Raw genomic sequence first — 19,937 nt, forward strand, 5'->3', positions numbered from 1 at the left:
AATCTATTGGACCGCCTTCCAATGCATGTTCAACTGCACGTTTTACACAGCATTGTCTACTAGGAACAAAATACATTGGAAACACCTGAAACATGTATCACACAGATTTTGTCCCTGGTGTTGTTTATTTGTCAATAATTGGACCCCTGCCATGCATTATGTACTACATACAAGCTGCAGCATCTCCCTATTGCAAGGCAAGACAGCTGGTGTGATTTTGATAGAGGGTTCATTGTAGAAAAACCTCAAAAGCAACAACTCTGCTGATTTACCTTCTAAAAGTTTGAAAAGTATTATGGGGAACTTTTATAAAGGCTGCCAACCCAAGTAAGCTTTCTTTAAGGAATTAAAGACGGTCAGGATTGAGGAATGGTCATGTTTCCCTCCAGAACACCTTGCAGATTTGTCATGTCGAATCAGTGCTAGCTTGACTGCCTGTGATGGCTGTCATCCTTAGTTACAAGGTGGTGGTTTTTTTTGTATTGTTTGTCTGTTTACTTGTTGTCTGTGTATCTGCCAGTGGTTTCTAAGAGATGTCTATATACACAGAAACCACATGGCTAAGCATACTGATGACAGCAACCGTTGTCTGAGTTGTGCAATCCCCCCCTGTAGACTGCTTCACACTTCCCTCTCTCAGCAAATTCTGTTTGTTCCTCTTTTGTTCACACTGCCAGGTTCTGTGACCTTGTGATTTGGGAGGCATTCAGGGTTCTTAAGCAGCTCAGGTTTCCCCTTTAGACAGCAATTTATAAATTTATACAGAATGAACAATTTGTAGCTTAGCGGTACTGGGCAGCTGTGCAGAATTGGATGCAAACAAAATAATGTGATTATTATAAGGAATTAACAGTTTGTAATAAAAAGGGGGGCACATATTGGTAAAACCCTTATAAGCTTGTAACTCTTCCTGAGTTCTTGGTTAAGATTCCCCCGTTGTAGCTCCTTGCACTCTGTTCAGGTCGATTCAGCTTGCTCATAACCTGCATTCAGTGTTTGGGTTAGTGTGAATATTGATTGAAGTCTTTCTGGTGTTTGGGTTGAGAGAGATGAAATATGTTTCTCAAAGTTCATGTTTTGTGTAATGATGGCAGACTTAACAGCCTATTGAAAGAAACTTCATTACAAAATTCTCTATTTATGAATGTAGATATTTTGAATTATAACCTTCTCTACAAAAGAGCACGGCCTACAGTATTTTCTGTAAATCCTTTTCACAATCTGATCTATTACAAGGCCACATTTAGGTTGACATCAGCTTTATGACCTGTGGTTCTGTGCTAAACAGAACAACATTTTGTTTGTATTATGTCTATGATTGACATAACAATTGTGTCATTGTATATTGTAGGAATTTTGGGTCTATATGATTTTATTTAAGGAAGAGCACTGTCATGTGACCTGCTGTAAATGTCTGGGATCATTTCTTCACTGGAAACATTGGCAGCCCGACTCTATCACAGATGGAGTTGAGGTTCAGTTGCAGTGTTGGTCTATTTACAACAACCAGTGCTAATTTCTTTATTTGATCCTTGGTAACTCAGAAGAGGAACAAACAACACAAAAAGCAACAACTTGGGTAGCATTGACCATTTTTTATACAGCCGCCTTTCATTATTAATCTGTGAAAAATGAGTCCCTGTTTTTCAGTTCTGGCTCTGAAATCCTGTTCATCTGCGTAGCGGGGTAGGCATTAATCAAACACAGATATCACAGTGTGTGCACAGTGTGCTTCACCATTACCTTAAGTGTCTTGCAAGTGCTTTCCCTGCTGAGTGGCACCTGATTAAAATACTGTACTTCAATTGCTGCTGTAAAAATGGGCTCACAATTTGGCTTTACACAAAGCCTGTCAGTTTTGATATAGACAGTTGACATGTCCATAGGACCAAAGCTAATTTACAGTTTATTAACATTTTGCCTAACTGCAGGTCGAACCAAACATTGATCTCTTACCTAAAATGGCTGCCAGATTGATTATTAATATTAATATGGTTGTTGAGTTGTTGGTGTTGTTGTTGATAATAAGAAATATAAGGGTGTGATATATAGTGAGTGGTTTCAGCAGTCATCATAAAAAATAAATTGACCTGAATGTATAGCATTATTCCACTGTATTTTATTTATTTTTTTAATTTTGGAATCCCCCTGGATTGCATTAACAGTCTGTGCTTATCTCAGGATAAACCCTAATACTAAGTGGTTGATGCAGTCCAGGTGAATTCCTTGGTATTGTTATCTGTTGAACTGCATATGACTGCAAACCCATTTTTCATCAGAGAGCTATTTACAAAGTAGGTTGTAATTCAGTATATCCATATATTAATACAATTGCTCAACACTGGTAATTTGTGCTTGACGTTAGACTGAAAGGGCGAATGTGCTTATTTTTATAACCGTTAAGATTTTTGTTTAAATGTGTGAAGAAAAACTGAGCCTTGATTTATCTTTGTCGTCCTATAGTGCTTTGGAATACCCATTAATCCTAGTGGCTTTTCTGCTCTCCTCCTTCTGCTAATGCTGTCAAGATGCACAAATTACCAGAAGATTGGTTGCTTCTCCTCTCTGACACTGCAAGCTCTACAAAGGCAGACAAAATGTTAGCAAACAGACCCTCTGTGCCACTACCATCATCACACTGCTCGAGCTATTTATAACAGCAACCTTCTCTTTCTTAGAAAAAGGCTTGTCGTGATTGCTACGATTCAGTACTGCATTTACTATTTAATAACTGTAATTTGAAAACTTGTATTTCATTTGATGATCTATTTTTTTTTTTTTTTTGCAGTTTAGAGTCAAATTTCCAGCTATAATCTTTGTTTTCAAATAACAGCGAAAACAAGAAATTTTTTAAGCCAGGCAGGAGGCAGCAGTCCTCTTCATACTGGGGCTCGGCCATTACAGAAACGTCAACATCACTATCTACTGCGATTGTATCTGGTAGCACTTTGACAGTAAAGGATATTGCAGTGTGAGGGTGCTATCATCATTCTAAGTTATCTGTGTGAATTGGTTGGTGGGTGGTTGACAGTGATTTATAAATAACTTTTTTTCACTGAAAAAATAAATGGTTTCATGAGTGGACACTTGCTAGATGTTGAGTGATAGAAAACTGACTAATAGAAGTGTGTTTGTTTATTCATTTAACAAGCTGTGTTATGTATTTAAACTGCCTGGCACTTTACCTGATAACAAGGATCTGTCAGACTGGACAAAACCCAGTTGACAGGTGCTCTTGACATGGGGATTTGCAGTGTCCTTTAATCCGTGTTCAAATCAAGGATGAGAACTACTGGTAGGCAACAATAAACAATCACACTGTTGCAAGTTAAAAAAAAAAAAAAGGAATGGTTAATATTACAATATAATTATAAGACATAAAATAACATCAGTGAAAAATGAGTTTTACTTGATAATGGTCCTTTTGTTTGGTCCATGGAGTCAACTGCAAAATTCTCAAGCAAGCAGGCAATTTGTTTGAAGAATGTGGGATTTGAAAAGCAAAAGCTTGCCTGATCCTGCTTTCTTCAGCGTGAGATTGGGGATAGAACTAGGATGTTTTCCAGAGAACTAAATAAAACATACACCACACAATTGGAGGAGGAGAAGGAGGAGGAGGAGGAGATAAAAGATAATACCTCAATACAATCATTTCCACCTCATTTCAAGGAAGTTTAAGAAAAAAAGAAAAGAAAAGTTTCAAGAAAAGTGAGATAGTATAAATACAAGGAGACCATTTGCATAACTAATCTGTGAAATTTGACAGAGCGCAAAACTAACAACTTTCATAAATATATACAACAGTTGTTTGTTTTGTTTTTTTTTTTTTTACTGTACAGGGCAAGACAATTTGACATGTTATTTGCAATGTATGTTTTTAATTGTGCAATCTTTTTGTGCAGTGTATATGGACTGTATGTAACACATAATATTAAGTACTGTGAAATGTGCTTTCCAATGCAAAAACACATTGTGAATTAGAATGCGATATTGTGCATAAAGGAGCAGATAATAAGCGTTCGTTGAAAAACAAGAGGTGCTTGTAGAAAGTGCTCATCACAAGAATAAATTAACATTGTTTTTAAATGTGATGTATATAAAAAGTGTACAGAAAGCATTTTGGAATACAGCTGTGAAAGAGTTTGATATTGGCACCAAAAGTGTTAATTTGGAACCCCAAAATAAGTATATAAAAAAAGAAATCAAATCAATGAAGATCTTTTAGTGTGTTCGTATTAAGAGGGTTCAGTGGCATTCAGAGGAGGTTTTTAATTGCAAGCCTTCCATTTTTATCTGCATTAAGTACATTTACACAGTGACTACCTTGGTAGAACAAGGTCATCTTTTGACAATAAGGAAAACATGTGCAGCCAAATATGAGCACAGATGCTTTTTTATTAGTATTTCAAAGCAGGATGTTCATTTACCTTTGTGGTGCATGGTGGTGAATGCAGTGCTGTGACAGAAAATCTAACTGCATAAGATTTTAAGCTGTTCCCAAATTAATGTAGAATCCTCATTCTTTGTTCTTATGGGCTAAAAGATTATATAGAAATAAACATGCATGCATAATAAATATCCCTAAATCATTGTTTTTAATAATTCATTTCTGCTGGAAATGCGATTTAGTCTCATATATCCCCACAGCGAGTTGCTTGACAAGTGTAAAATATCTTAATTTTGGTAGACAGCATTCATTCAGTAAAGTAAAGCCCACTGCAACCCAGTAATTTAAAGTATTGTTTCCACTGAAAATGCACATTGCTAATATGAGGGTGCTGATTAAATAAACCGCTGTAAGTCATTTGTATATGGAAATTAAGATCTATTCTAATATACTGTGTAAATATTGCACATATCGTTTTTATGTGAGTTTATGAAGGCTTTTGCTGTGGCAATAATAGTCTTGTTTTATATCCATGAAACATGAAAATATCCCAGGTGGATATATAGGGTTCCCAATTTTTATCTGTGGCCGAGATCCTAACATAATGCCTCCCCGGGCCCTAACACTGCTACCACCAAAACGAACTACTGTGCTGCAATGCTCCATATGCTTTCCACGCAAAGTTTGTAACAGATTCATGTTACACATTAAGAACAGCATTTTCAAAGGGGCCAACGTGCAATATTGGCAGACGAAATAGACCAATTCCAAGTGGTGAAATATCTTTTCCATCTCACTGTTTTCCTGTCTTCTCTTAAAGTTCTGAAGTGAATCTTCGTGGGGGAGCTGAAAGGTGACGGTGTCCTCTGCTAAAGAAGCCCAACTTCTGTCCAGTCTGGACCACCCAGCCATCGGTCACTTCTACTGCAGCTTTGTGGAGCTCGATTCCTTCTGTATCGCTACGGAGTACTGCGAGGTACCTACCCAACACAGCATTTATACACTCAGTCATGTATTAAAGATTTCAGAAGTAAAACAAAATCAAGTAAATGGCTAATGTCTTTATTAGGGTGGTGATTGTTTAAAGTCCTCTATTTGATTGAACACACACACACACACTCTCCAATAGTCCAAAACCCACAGCGTCTCTTAAACACACACACACACCCATATAAATTTGTGCACCTATCAAAGTATGAGCTTCACACACATTTGACAGCTTTCACTAGCAATACGTTTTTAGTATAACTGTTTACCAGCACAGAATACTTATTTTATACTGTCCAGACAGACAGATATCCTAATTGCAGTGATCTTGTCCAGTGACTGAGTTTGCTAATTAAACCATGAGGAGATACAGTATATCAAAAATGTTCTGGATAACAAGATCGTAATAACATTAACGTAATAACGTTGTTCAAAGGAAATAAATTGTCAGTCGTTAGACTAGCACATCCAGAATGAGAATCCATTTCCATCTGTTTTGAAATAATATTGAAAAAGCAGACATTTCCTTTATGAATCGGAGACTGGCGCTTTGATGCTTGAGCTTTCCATGCAGTCTCTGAAGGGCATACTTAATCCATTCAGATGTCTGTAATTATAAAATAATTTTATTCTAGTGGCACAACATTAAGCACACTGGGCTCAGTGCAGTTCAAATGAATCAGGAATTGAAATGTAATTTTAATAGATTTTTGTTTAATCTCTCCATTTTCTTTTTTTTTTTTTTTTTTTAAGATGTTTGCAGTGATTTTGAGTGGGTCTGGGTTCTGATGCTGCAGTACTGAATTTTTTTACTGTGTTTGTTTTGAGCTTGCTGCAGAGCCAGGTTAAGACTGGAGAATATGGAGAAAATCATCATAAATGAAATTCATAACTAAAGTTCGGGAGGAGGGTCAGACCAATCTCCACTTTACCAAAATGATTAATTCAATTTACACATTAGCTAATTAAGATTGTTAGCACTATAAATACCCTCTTCACTTATCTCTTCACTTATCTTATCTTTCGTCGTACACGCACGCATCGTGGAAAACATTCTGGATTATTCTGTTTCGTCGGATGATGATCTGTTTGCCATTTCTCCGGAACTCCCAGTGGTCCTCCAAACGTAACCTTTTAGGTTACCCCAGCCCCCCTTACTGCAGGCATCCAGCAGGCCCCTGCAGTGACCTCCCTGGCCACTGTGAGCATCCAGCAGGCCCCAATAGTGGTCCCTTCTCTGTTAAATGCTTTTCTTCTTTCGGCTCATCAGCAGTTTTGAGCATTTGGATCCAGACACTGTTTTTACAGTTAGGAGTAGCTGCTCGCACGATCCATCCCAGGGTTTCAACACCCACCACTGTTGTCCAACAAGCAGCTGTAACCTTTCAGGTTACCACCCCCCGTCCTCACTGCAGGCATCCAGCATACCTCTGCAGTGACCTTTCTGGCGACTATGGCCATCCAGCAGGCTCCCATAGTGGTTCCCTCTATGTCTAATATTCCTTCTACCTTTTCAACTACAAGCTTTCAACAGGGCAACACAACCCCCTTCTATTCCTTACATCAAATGGCTGCCCAGCAGGGCCCCACTTTTCTGTCCACTCTTCCTTCCTTCCCAGGGGTACAGCAGGCCCCTGCTTTCTCTTTTCCGGGCTCACAGTAAGCACCTGCATTCCTTACTTCTACATTGGATTCCCAGCAAGCCCCATTAGCAGGTTCAGTGTTCCCACCTGTCCCCGTGGCTATGGGCGTCCAGCAGGCCCCCATAGCTGCTCCCTCCTCCTACCTGCCTTTTCTGCTGGCACTCCTCGAATTCCCCCCAGTGCTCCAGTTTTTACTTCCTCCCTCCACAGTGTCTGGTTTTTCCCTAAAAAATGCCGTGGCCCTGCCGCCTCCCGAAAGTGCACTAATTTACAACCCCAAACCCATGTCCCTTGGCCTACACAACCAGATTTTAACAGGTGCAGATATTAACCTTGCTTCACTACTCACTAACACACGAGATTCCATCAGTAACAGGGTGGTCCATGTATCCAATTAGCTTTCAGCTCTAGCGGAACTATAAAATATGAAATATTAAGGCTCTTTTGGTGCACAGAATCACAATTTCACATTTTCCCCAAATTGTGTTTTTGTTATACTGGTAACTTTTTTGTTGTATAGGTAACTCCTATATTTGCTATTTTGGCTGATATTTTCATTTGTTTTCCTCATTCCCCTTCATTTATCTGATTCTTAGACAAGTAAGAACAGCATTTTAAGGAAGTTGCACTCTATTAGGGATATTAACAAAGCAATTACCACTTTGCACAACATTGATATGTATTATGTTGATTGGTATTTGCTATCTTTTGTAAGGCTAGTGCATATTTTCAAGTTCAAACTGTACAGTAGCTGAAATGTTTAGAACAAATACTTTAAAAGATGTTGTTTACTCTCTTCTAGAAAAAGCTGTTTAATGGGGTTTAACTTCCCTGCCGTTTCTGTTTATGTATGGCAATGAAAACACTGCATGAATGTTGCATGTGTCCCAGCTGGCTTAGTGTCTTGTTGTGCATTTGCTCTCTGGAGCCTTGCTGATCCCACAGTATCTGTGTTTTTTTTTTTAACCTATACATTGCCTCTAGGACACCAGCATGAATATTTGATCACTGTTGGTTATAAAAGTGGTGTACGATCAGCCCATGTTCTCCAGAGAGAAACACTTTCCTATTTCAATTTCAGAAAATACTAATGGAATTCAAATGGGTCTGTTTCTTTTAAACTGTGAGGGGTGGTGGGGGTGGTGGTGTTATATTGTAAAATTATACAAGAGGGCTGTTAGAGTGTTAGAGTGAGCTTAACCTTTTGGAAATGCACATTCCACGTTTTCTCTGCTGAGCTAGGAGCTCGAGCTGAAAACTGCTAACAGCAGAAAACATATCAGAAAATACATCTCTCCTCTCACCCGCTCAGGTAGTGGATTAAGCTTTGCACCCTCGGAGCCAGACTCACACTTCACACAAAATGGTCAATTTGGAGCTCTGGTCACAGGAGAGTTCAATTAATTGTTTATTCACTGAATAACTGACAAAAAGGGTAATGCAAGCAACAATTACCCAGATTTAATCTAACATAACAAAGTATAAATTACATTATTTTGGAAAATGAGATCAGTACCATAACATGATTTATTAAAATGATTAGTTGACACTGATTTAGACATTCTTCTTTCAAACTGCATGCATCTGCTACTGTACATCAGATATTTTAAAAACACACACCTGTGCTTATTCTTAACTTCTTGTCATCTAAAGGACATTTCTATGAAGTACAGTGTCACCTGGCAGCAAAAAGTTTGCCCCAATAACAGGGTTTCATTCACACTCACTTGTCACATTCTGTGGATCTTTTCTTTTAACTGTCATGGACTGACTGGAGAGACAGGTGCAGGAATGGCTGATTCAGATTCTACTGGGAGTGCAGTACCTGCATGAAAAGTAAGCACTGGTGTTTTACAAGGCTATAGTCAAGGTGCCCATTGCTACAGCTGACACACTTCTTTAGCTGTATCTTGAGAACAGTACTGTATAGGTGGGGCCAACACAGTAACAGTCTCACATGATGGTCCTAGAATTAGGAAGCAAAGACAATGAATAAGCAACTAAAAACAAAACCAGAAAAATGGCGACAATTATTTAAAACAACTTGCAGGCTTACAATTGGCCTCCGATACACAACATAAGCCGAATCTGTTACTCGTCAATAGAGTAATAAAATCATACACTTCCCGATTCATTCAATGATCCTGCTAAGTTATTTCTCTCTGTGGATTTCAGAATGATACTACACAGCGATCTAAAGACCAAGAACATCTTTCTAAAGAACAGGATGATCAAGATTGATGAGTATCCTATTGGGAAGAGCTACTGTTGGAAAATAAACCAAGTTTAGGTAGCCTTGTAGTCACGAACAGCTCTTACCTGGACACATTGTATTTTGTCCAGGTGATTTTGGCGTGTCTCGAATCCTGTCTGGGTCCCTGGACTATGCCTTCAGAGGGACTCCCCACTCCGGAGATCTTTACCTGTAGCAGCTATGATACCAAGTCAGATATCTGGTAAGAAGCAAACAAAGTCACTTAATTTGTTTTAAAAATGTTCTTATGGGTATTGAACCATGAATAATGAGTGTATTCCAGTTGCAGACACAAATCACCCTTACAACAAAGCATTAAGTGGCCTTCATGGGACAAATTACAGTCAAACTAAAATAAGTGGTACATTTATTACTATGCATACAACTTCTCATTGACAGAAGTTTGTAATCTTAATGACAAGAATGGCAATTTGTGTTTACTTGCAAGGTTTTAGTGCGAAGTGGCCAACAGGCTATATGTGTGTCTGCTTTGGGTTCAGTGGCAGACTGCCTTTACAGGCGCAATATTTAGAAACTCTTCTTATATTCAGTATTTCGACTAGTCTTGCAGGACATTTCCATTTTTTACTGTACCTTTCCCTTCAGAGTGAAGTTTAAACATTTTAGCCGTACATCCAAGTGTAGTCTCTTAGGGAAGCCAATACATTTTCCACTGAGGAAACATACCTGTATTCATATCTTAGATAATAAGGATTGCATAAAAATAAATATATAAGATAATAATGAATTAAGTCTAAACGTGCCAACGTGATACATGCATACAACCTTACCGAAATACTAACATGTCTTAAAAGGTTTGTAGTTGTTCTGGTCCAGCTGAGCACATAAATTGACAAGGTTAGGCACTCGTTCTCTATAGAATAGCATGCATTGTGCCCTGTTAAATACATTGTAATCGCAATGTTCCACAGATTGCAGCAGAGTGAAAGCAGGACAGTTGCTTATCTGGAAGAACCTTGCTGTTCCAAGTGATTACAACATTTCCAACATTTCCACCTGCTCCGGCTTAGTAAAGCACTGCTTGTGCAATTCCTGTAAGGGGCAGTTTTTCTGTAATTAAATAAGCAATTTGAGATGCACAGGCAATTGCTTATCAAGGAGATAAGATGTCTGTCATCTAATTGCTGATATGTCATCAAATCTGAATATGAGCGTTATTATGCAAATTGTTCAGCCCATATCGAATGTCCTTAGGATTAAAGAAAAAAAAAACTATGTTAATTTTGTCAGTGTGTGAAATTACACTGTCAGTGTAGGCTTTAAAAATATAGCGTTACACGTCCCTAGGTGTTGCTACAACTGTTCAAATAACATACCTGTCATTTTTCTTTTCATTGTTAAAATCCTGACAACTTTTTACACTTATAACTTTAAAGTCTGTTTCAAAGCTCTTTTCAAAAGGTCCGATACAGTTGTAGCAAAAGTTTAATGCTATATTTTTCAGAATCCCGGTGTCACCTGTACTTAGTCTGTTATGTCCCCCTCAAAGCAAGGCATTATTTATCTCTTTCCACCTGGTTTAAATATATTAGATGCCAACTTGACATATTTTTTGTTTTTGTGTTGTTCTCTTGCTTTTAACAATTTGGAGGTGAAATGTCAAGGTATTGGTGAGTCATGATTATAGCTGTGCTTATAAATTGTCTCGCTGCACAGTGTTAATCTGTGTAGTAATAATGCTGGTTACCTGTCCTTCACTGTCTGTGTCTGTCTGTTGTAATTAGATAGTTTCCCAACATTTCTAGATGTGTCCTGTAACATTCTCATCAGCCCTCATTGTCATTGCTGCCAGAAACAGTGGCTCTGAGGGAATTCATTGGAAGAGGAAAGTGTACCATAGATAGGTGCCATGCTAACATCAATAAATAAATAAATGTAAATATCTCTGCCTCAGAACAGTAGCAGGGGTTCAATGAAGCACAGGAGAAAAACAGATGCCAGAGCCAGAATGCTGTGTCTGGCACAAAATAGCTGTGATTAAAATGTCATTTTTCAGCCAGTAATACTGAAAATACTCTTATTTCAGCTGCCCTCTGTTAAAACACACACACACACACACACACACAAGATGTGGAACTTGTATTATTGATGGATTGCAGATGCACGATCACAATCAGGATAAAGCAACTTGTTAAATCAAAGTGGACCGGGTGGTAATTAAACATTTGATTAGAAAGCATGGAAAATATAATTCCCTAATTCATCATATTGCCCCATAAAGATGTTTTACTTATTCAACAAGGAAAACAGGAAGATGAAAAGAGTAATGCATTTTCTGTTACACTTTTTGACTGCTTAATTATTTTTCTCTATCATCAGGTAGCAAAGTTTAGTGTTGAATAGAGTGTTTGAGTGTCTACATCTGTTTTGAAATAGCAGCTAATGACCTAGTTTTCACATAATGGCTGATTCTGTATAGAGAGTCATGGTAATTACTACATTTATTGTAACTTGGCAGCAGTAACTATCATGACTCTCAATTCTGCACAGCATGCATGGATGCCTTGCCTTTTTTAATGGGCCCAACAAAAGTGGTGCATTGCATTTGGATTTCTCCTTCTGTCTGAACTCCAAACAAGAACATGGGGAAGATTAAAAGCAGACAGGCCGTCTATTTGTAATCATCCTCCCAAGGTGGACTGTCTCTGCAAATAATGAGATATTACTAATTGGTTCTGTTCAACAGGAAGATAAATATTTTACATGTATTTCACATAACTCAAGTAGTGAAATGTTTTAGCTAATACATTAATTCATGTTATGTTGTGTATATACTAGCTTAATTTAGTTACAGTATGTTATGAAGGCATTAGCATTTGTTTGCTTGAGTTTTAAAATGTAGTGTTCTGCTGTAATTGTGTTCAACAATTTTTAAACATAACAACTTAGAAAGTGAGTTAGTTACATGTGCCAGTACTGCGGGATGGGGCAGTTGTCGTTCTTTAAATCCATTCTGCTGTAAGCTTAGGCTGGGACTGGGGGAGGGATCATTGGAGATTGCTCCTGCTGTCGATCCCTCCTCTCTAACATTCAAAAAAGGATGCCTACGCATTCCCAGTTGTAACTTCATCCTCTTCCCCCCCACCTACACTTTATATGCAGAAAGTCCTCTTCATCAGGGGAAGCGTGTCTTCAGAAGGGGGTGGCTTTCTTCCCCTTGAAATGTGGGACCAGCAGTCAAATCTAAAAGCCTCATCTTACCAGCAAGAGAAATATAATTTACAGCATAGTTTAAAAAAAAAATGTTGCTCAGGTTATTTGGATTGGGCCAAAAAGTTTTACTCCTGAAATTAAAATGAAAGACTATTGTCAGAAAATATAGGATTTGATTCTTCAGTTGCAATGGTATGGGCATTCTTGTGTGTGAGTTCTGTATAGGGTGTGTTTAGGAATTGTTTATCTTCAGGACTAACTCAATTTGATTAAACGTTTCATGGACATACAGTTCAAGAATGTATTAAACCTACTGTGAATGGGGGACACGATTGACATTTTTTGACACCCTATTGGATGAAAAGTAAAAGGCTGCATCTTGGGAACCGTGTGTTTGATTTTGATGGAACTGATGGTCCTGGTGATCTAGTTAACCAGAGTACTGATACCTGTATTGTGTTGCAAAGTATAGACTTGCATACTATGCTAATTAGATACAACTGTGCTCACCTCATTATAAAGATGCCCCCAGTCTTTTTCCCTGTATTCGCCTATAAAATGCAATTTTCAAAGCAGTTCTTGTACAAGCTTTTTGACAGAATTCATGAATACCTTCCTGAACTCCGATTTAGTTGATGCCACCGAGGATTAAAAGCTTCAATAGCATGGATGTAATGTGAACTGAATTAAACAGATTCATGCATACATATACACAGCCACCTTCAACCACATACGCAGTATATATAGCTCTATATATGATCTTATTTGACTTCATTAACTTTGTAGACGGGCATTAATTAGTTGGTTCATTCATTATTGAACACCATGGCTTTCATTTAGCATTTTGCTTATTTGTGCATTCCTTGTTCATTATTACAACAAAAAAGTAATGTATTGTTTGTTCACACATCACCTTTGTTTCCAGTTCCACAGACGCCCACACAGCATTCTGTACAGCTGCTCCCATTATTCATAACGTGATTCCCAGTGTTCAAACAACTTTTCTGTTTCCCTTTTGTGGAGCTTTTATTTAAATCATTTACACAGTTTAAATATTTCAAACGAATACCGGAATTACACTGATAAACAGTTCCAGAGTTCTACTGAGAGCTTCAAGTTTCATAATGACAGAAATACTTGAATTTTGTGTTGCAAGCTCTCAGTTAGACAGGGGCTCGAGTGAGAGTGTGTGTGTGTGTTATTACACAGTCAATGATAATGAGATTGCTGTCTTCTTTTTGTGTTTATTCACACTGCAGAGCTGTTTGTAGGGGGAGCAGCTATTGAAATGCAGAGAGACTTTCAAGGGGGTGCTCATGGTCTCTTTCCTACTAGTCTTTGATATATTTGGTAAGTGACTTTATTTCCATGCAAATTTGGAACACAAGTAGTTATCCCATCACAAAAGTGTGTTGCATTTTATGTGATCTCCGCGTTCCTGAATTGGGTAATATCTCGTCGTGTTTTAGATGCACCAGATGTGCTGAAATTACCCCATTAATGAATTTGAAAATGATTTAATAATAGTGGATTTTATAAGGGTTGCACAAAAAATATAGACACCTATCATCACAATGTCATTCAATAGGGTGCATGGCAGGGTGGCACGGATTCAACATGGTAGGTCTGCAAGGTGTTCTGAACTGGTACTTGATCATTCCTTAATGAAAACCAAACCCAATTACTTCAAGTTGTGGGTGCGTTTGTTCTCCAGAATGGCACATAGAGTAATTTCTTTTTAAAACATTTGTAGTTTGTGTGGTTTGGAATACAGAAGCACCTGTAAATATACAGCTGTGCTTGAAACAGATTGCTTATTTTATGTGTTTTAATTCATTGTCTACTCAGGGATATCAAAATAAGTATATAAGAGGTCTGAGTGTAATAACAAGCCCCCCAGGAAATGAGCATTATTAAACTGTCCTGATAATTGTTGGTAGATAGTGTATTTGATAGTAGAATTGTAATTTCACTTAAAAAGATATATTATTGCTGTCTTCATAAGTAAATAAATCTTGTTTTAATTTAAGACATGTTTCTAAAGGAAGGGAGAAAATCTCACCAGGATAAATTATTTTACCTCATTAGCAGATTTACTGTATTCATCTGTAGCTTTTCAAGCTGAAACACTTAAATCCAAAGCAGAATGTTGATTGGCAGACTTGTATTCAATATAATATGCCTGCTTGTAATATCGTGGACAACAAGAAACTAAACCTATATTTTTAGTTAGGTAACCAATTGTTCAAGCCCACCTTGGGCTGTAATCTCTAGTGTTTTATACCTGGGTCAGAATTAAAGATCTTCATTATGAAAGGTGGAATGTTGGCTCATAAACTCTCCCATACAATTGATTATTAGCTCCCCACAAGTTGAAAATACTTTTCCGGAGCACAGAAATTAAGACTCCCTCTGGGTCTCATTCAGTCTTTACTGTCTGCCCCAAGGCAGGAACTGAAACTGGCAGTCTGTCAATTCAGTTCAGAGCACCAGCTAATTGGAGCACATTGCAACCCCCTCTATTGTCATCCATCAGCCAACTACATACAAAATGACATGTTAGCGTGCTATTACATGTGATCTGAAATGGCAGTTTAGTTACAGTAAGCTTTCCTATGTGATGCCATTCACTGCAGCTGTTATCAAACAGGTTTAATGCAGGTTTGACATTTCTTACCTCTCCTACAATTATTAAATTCATTACTTTTTTTTTTTGTGGGGGGGGTTGTGAGTGTCCAGACTTTACAGTAAAATATTGAACTATGCAGTATATTTGGTCAACTGTAACCACATAATAAAGTGTGTATCTTTCAAATGTTTATAAAGTGTTGTAAATGTTGTTATTACAGTTTATAACTAATCCAGTGTAAAATTAAGATCTACCACTGTCTCGAAAACTGTGATTTTGTATAAAGATTTAGCATTTACTCACAGTTGCCACAGTTGCATAGGCAGCAGAAATGATAGCACCACACATTTAAAAAAATCTGCTTTTAGAATTTGTTAAAAAAGGACATTTTACTGGAAATTAATGATCTAAGCATAAAAAAAAACAATAGAGGATGAAAAAACATACATCATATTATATTTAAAATACTGTAATGAAAGTGTAGATGATAAACAATATCTTGTGATTGGAGTTACTTTGTTGAGTTTTAATCAGATTTAGGTGCACTGCATTATTGGTTTACCGGAAGAGTCATAAAGCACATCCAGTGTCTATACCATTTCTGATTCTCTTGTTTTAAAAAATAAACACATACAAATACCTATCCTGACTGTATTGACTACATAATTTCCAGACTATGACTTTTTAAAGCATTGTATTTTATTTTAATCTACTTGATGAGAATGAAGAGTAGTCAAATTGAAAGTGACACAGGCCAAAAGTGATTCAAACAATTTTTTTTTTTTTCTAGTAATGAAGTTTTCTGCCTTTTCAAGCTTATCACATTTACAAGCACATCTTCCATGAATTTTAGACTCAAAGGAAGTATTAGTTTGGCTGTAAAAATCCATTACATAAGTGATTTAAGTTTAATCAAAGGTACGTTTAGCAGTGTGTTCTGAGAATCAGAATTAGCTAATCTAATACAGAGCTCTTGGTAGAATAATTACAGGGTGCACCGAATGTACAACGAAGAGAAGATAAAATAAAAGACTATGCTATCTTTTGAAAAGTGCTTTGGTCTTTTCTTTTTGTGGATTCTGAATTTCAGAAAATAGTCAGCTATGTGCTGCTTTTGGTTTTAGTGAAATGCAGCTATGCAATGGAAGTTAATGACAGAGAGAGTCCACTTGTCACATCATTTAGTATGTCATAGAGAACTCAGTACTTAAATTCAGAGGGCCAGAAAATTCAGACTAGTATGGAAAACTCAGTTTTGTGAATCTAAGGGCCATTTGCTGGCAGCATAATAATATAATTACTCTGTACTGTGGATCTGAAAGCCAGCAAATGAAATATAGTACAGATGGTTCAGTTCTGGAGATCTAAGAGCTAGCAGTGTTATTATATCACAGCATAGAGAATGCAGTACTGCCAGGGATCAGAGGTACAGCAAATGTAATGCAGTGTATAAAGAACAGACACAGACAGCATGCACATTATAGAGAGTAGGGGCAGTTTGGGGAGATACCTTTTTGTGATATCTTGTTCCTTTGCCTAAGTGTGCTGCCTCTCTTATTCGTACTTTGCTGGCAAAGGAGTGAACATTGAAGAAGGGAGTTTGCGTGGCTGCTGTGTGAAGAAATCTCTGTAGCTGGGCTGCCAGAGGTGCTTGCTGTACGAAGCCAGAAAAAACTCTGCCAGTTACACAGATGGAGGAGTGGAATGAATGTAGTCTTTGAACAGCAGCCAGTTACAGCACAGGGGTGATGTTTTTTATGTGGAGCTTGACATATTTCAAGTTTATCACTTCTCTTGTCAAAATGTTACACTTGCTTGGAAGATGACTGTTAATTGCATTGACACTTCTTTGGTAGAGTTGATTGGCATTCAAGATTCAATGTATTCTCCCTGCTTTAGCCACTGAATGAAACAGGCATATCCTGCCAGTATCGCTTACTAATGTGAATTAAACAAATGGTGATTATATTATACTGGTAACATTGTGAGGAAAAGCTATGGTTCTGATATTTCCAACATGGCCTCTAAAATAACAAGCGTCATACAAAACGTAAAGATATGTCCAAATAAAACCATATGTTATGGGGCAGTGTAGCCTTAAATGGCACATTTCATATATAAATCAAACTGATGCATAATGCCTCTGACCAAAAATTAAATGGTACAGTCAAAGTATGCCACAGTGTTCATTTAGGTATTTTGGTCAATTTATTTTGGTAATACATTAAGACATGCCACCTTAAGTAGCTCACTGAAATATATCTATTAGATATTGATTTACAAGATTATTGTTGTATAATGTTGTTATTTGTTGTGACTGTTCAATACTTGTTTCAGTGAATTGATATTAATTGAGAGATTTATAAAGAGAGTATATTGTTACAGAATAATAATTCTCTTAAAGTTTCTAAAGAGTTGCAATTGACAGAAGTAAAGCATTGAGAAACATGTCTGTAGGCTAACTGTTTATTAACCGTGTGTGTGTGTGTGTCTGTTGATTGGGCAGCTTCTTTTTCAAAGTGTCTTGACTGTGGCAGACAGATTGATTTGCACACAGTGGATTGTGAAAAGCACCTGTGTGGTTAGGCAGCAGCTTGCTAAATGAAAAGCTGCTCTTTCCCTCTCCGTCTGCTGCTCCCCGCAGGGAAGGAAGAAAAGCAACAGCGGGGGTGTCAGCTGGCACCAGCACTTCACCCATTCAGAACTGCAGGTTTACCTTACAGCCTGCACAGCATTGAAATAATGTAATAAATCCTATCTGTGGTCCATTGCCATTCCCTATGTTCTGTACAGTTCTGTGTAAAAGTTGCACTTCTGTATAAGCAAAACCCACTTAAAACTATATATTTAAAAAATAATGTATCTCTATTTATTTATTTATTTCTATATGTAATTTTGCTAGTACAGCATTGAACTAGCAAAAAAACTAATCAGCATGTTAAATGCATTGGCTGCTTCTGGCACCTAAATTGTTTCTTGGTACTGTTGTACCATTAATATGTTTTATTCCTTCCAGAAAATGTGCCTTTGCTTTGCACCTGGGCTATACTTTCCACTGTGAGCAAACTGCTGCAGAATTAGTAATGCATGTGTTAAATGACTTCCTAAGAGTCTGATTGTTGAAGTTAAGGCTAGTTGTTGAATGCAATGAATAATTATTAAATTTATTGTAACAGACTGGTCAGATAGGCTGGCATTTGATTCTGTACACACTTAAAAATGACTTGGCGCCAGTGAAAGTTTCTACGTGAATTTAGACTAAGCAAATATAGTTTCTCATACATAACACAATAGTGTGCCATGGAATCACACTGCACATCTCCAAAGCCTGTTAAAAAGAGTGTTCTGTTTTTGCAGAGCATTTGCAAATTGATGAACAACTTCTCCATAATCCAAGCTCATATAAATGATTGTCTTTCCCATACAGGTCCCTGGGCTGTGTCTTCTATGAGATGGGAGCTCTCACTTGGGTCTTTGATAACCAGAGCTGGGTGAAACTGGTACACCACATTGTGCAGGGACCCTCCCCTGCATTACCTGACTGCTTCTCTTCGGAACTAAACGATATTTTACAGAGGTAGGACTGTAAAACTATAAATCCCTTAGTCACATAGGCTTAGAGGATAGCGTGTATCCAACCTCTCTCATCAACCCATTTAATGTCATAGCTTTAAACATAGTTAATGAAACACACTTGTTGTTACAATCTGTTGTGTTTTATAGTATTAGCAGTTGCCAGAGATGCTTATTTTCCTTGGTTTAAGAACTCCTGATAAAGTCAAGAGCTTTTGCAGGAACAAAAACCTGAATGCATGACCCTAAGCCATAAAGGTTTTCTCTGCTGAACTAAAGTTATGTTGGGGGATGTGTTTGGCATCATGCCTCCAGGTTATTTTTTGAAAAAAATACCAAAACTAGGACTTGGTGAGCAAGATACAGCAGTGAAACTGTATTAAAGTATTCACTGTTCAAATCCTAGGACAGTATTGGGACACCGGTTGTCCTATTAGATTCAGAAGGTGGCAATTGTTCGCGCAGTTGGAGACTGTGCAGGAGAATCCAAATCTATCAGTGAAGAAGACCTGCCCTGAGAACACATGGGAATCAATCCACTATAAAAACTATTTAGCTGCAGATTTCCCTGATGATGTGAGATTTCCCTTCCATTTTAAGGTGAGTGATTTGCAGTGAGCAGTGAAATTCAATCTGTTTTCTAAAATCATTCCAACATTATGAAGCGAGAGGGAAGCATTTCTAGCCAGGGCTGATTGATTGTGCTTCTGGCAGGCTTGCTTCTGTGCTTCTCAATCAATTCCATTAGGGTGTTACATTATAAGGCATTCAGGCAAACTAATATAATTTAGTAAAAATAAATACGCACTGATAATCTATTTGGCACATCCTGCTAAGGTTTCCTCAGGAAACACGGAAACTCAAAAGAGTACATCAGGATGGGCAAAAGGACTTCTTTACTCACCATTCCCTGAAACTGTAAATCGGCTGCAGTTTGTCTAATATGTAAAACATGGAGAACAGTAACAGGGGTTGCAGCCCTAAATAATAAAGACAGGTTATCCGCCCCACAATAATATTTGCCACGGTCACCCGTCCTGGTGTGTGAAGTAGTGCTGGTGGTGGGTGATAACACTTTCTTATATTTCGTGAAAGTTTAGTGCAGTGGTGATCCGGTTCTTGTGCCACCTCAAAGTGACAGTAAATACTGTGTAATGAGTGCAGTCTGCGGTGAAGGGAAGTCATTACTGTGGCAGGTGTTTTCCAAAGGTCGTGGGTGAAGCCGATACAATCTCTAATTGTGTCTCTGTGAAGTTCGCTGTTCATGTCTTATTATAAATATGATAGGTT

Source organism: Polyodon spathula, chromosome 21, assembly GCF_017654505.1.
Source record: "Polyodon spathula isolate WHYD16114869_AA chromosome 21, ASM1765450v1, whole genome shotgun sequence".
NCBI lineage: Eukaryota > Metazoa > Chordata > Actinopteri > Acipenseriformes > Polyodontidae > Polyodon > Polyodon spathula.